We start from the raw sequence: 2,101 nt of genomic DNA on the forward strand, positions 1-2,101 counted from the left end.
TTTTCCTTGTTATGAGTAGCAAGTATTCACTCCATTTTAAATAGAAGCTCAGAGAGATGGGTAAGCATTGTACAAGTTTACACTGCAGCAGAGGTGGGAAGAAAACACGCAAGTTTTGAACCCCAGTCTTTCCTGCTTTTAAGGCACAGTCCCCTCTTAAGGATGGTAAGAGTATGCAAGAAGCTTGTTTCCAATGCAGCGTTCATTAGAGAAAGCTGTTGACATCATGTGTTGGGGGAAGAAAAAGGCTATTCCTTACAAAAAAACCTACTGGGCCCAAAATACACACAAGGATGTTCCCTCCTAGAACAATGCTGCTCAATAAGGCTCCTCTAACCGGAACTGTGAAGTGCAGCTGGAGAGATGTCTAGCTTTTCAGGGCTATAAACAGAGTGTAACATGGGACTGCTCTCCAGCCTTGCTTTAAGGACCCTGGGGACAAGCCACAAGGAGATGTATATATAAGTACAAAGTACAAGGATGAATATAATCAGAGCCCCCTAGACCATGACATTGAGAGAGACTTGCAATTTCTTTCCTTGAAAGAATCTCCTCAGTTTCTACATAACCTAATGTGTTGTCATATTGATGGATCTCCAGCTACCTACATCAAATGTGGCTATGTTCTCTGGATATTGAGGGGTGCATAGTGATTAGATCTCTTAACAAAGAGTAAGGTAACCAGAATTCTGTCATCACCACCATCTGGGTCTTCACACTGTACTATTATAATCTTCAGAGCATGAACTTGGGAAGCACCAAGCTAAAGCTAAGGTAATGGTTATCTTATATTGACATGAACTCTTTTTCCCCCTCTCTTTTGGGGGGCAGGTGGGAAAGCAAAGGAGGGAAAGCTATCATTTAACCACTCTGAGAAATGTCCCAACAGTCAGTAGAAACCATTTTACCTAATCTGAATAGGAACAACTACTCTAGTTCCTTACTAAACCACAGAAAAGGCTTGCTTCTTTGAGGCTCTTTATACACATAGCCAGAGACCCATTCCCACTTATTTTGGGTAATTGACATTTCCTTACCCTATTTTCCACAGGCAGGGCCCAGCCACATTCCCTCCTCAGACCCCAGAGAAGATAGATAGAGGCAACACTATAGAAACAGCTCTCACCTTTGAATTAACAATTTGTTTGTTGTTTAGGATTCCTGTAAGATTTTGGGCAACTGCAACTCTTAGTCTGGATAAAACACACCATACTTCTATGATACCTAGAGGGACAAAATGAGGCCTTTGACAAGTCAGAGGTAAAAGTTCCAGGGTAACTTAACAGCTTTAAATGTGGTAGTAAACGGGCTTGTGAAATGTTTCTGATCACGCTTCTTCAAATCTATTCTAGCGTTCCCAGAAATCTATATCCCTGTTTCTGGATATCCCTGTCTCTCTGCTAAATGAGAAATGATTAAATATACAGCACGAGTGGCTCAGTATAGGGATGGTAATGAGTACTTTAGGTCATGATTAAGGTATTTCAGCAGAGCTTATGTGTGAACCTCGTGTTAGAATATGAGTGGTTGTAGAAGATTAGGCTCAGAGTGCATGTGAGAGAAACCTGGGGCTGGACCATTGTAGATCAACACTGCACTGTGCCTGCATCAGGCAGTAGTTTGGATTTTAATGCTTCGTAAGGTCAGTGTGAATACAAAGGAATTATAATAAATAATTCCTAGATAATTCATTTCCAGATGAGTGAAGGTGCTATTTCCTATTGTAGTTTCTGATGAGGAATAGAAGGTCCTGCATTGATTAACCGTATTAATTTCTATACAAAAGGAAAGACAGACCTCTAGTGGTTATTCTATTTCTCACATTCATTCTATCAGGCACTGGTACAATGCACCTTTTTATAGTGTTTAAATTTGGGCAGCTAATGCAGGGTTTTATTGCTGACCAGATCAAGGTGCTGGGTTTTCATAGTCATGATTATTATTTATTAACTATATTGCTAACTCATATAATTTAATCACGAGTTTCCAGATATTTCTTGTTGTTTGTAAAGCCCCAGTTTCTGGAGATAAGTAATCAAGAGAGTCATCTTTTTCTTTTCTTGTTCTTTCTCTTTTCTGAATACCTAAGTGTGGTGGAGCA

Source organism: Alligator mississippiensis, chromosome 5 (genome assembly GCF_030867095.1).
Source record: "Alligator mississippiensis isolate rAllMis1 chromosome 5, rAllMis1, whole genome shotgun sequence".
Lineage (NCBI taxonomy): Eukaryota > Metazoa > Chordata > Crocodylia > Alligatoridae > Alligator > Alligator mississippiensis.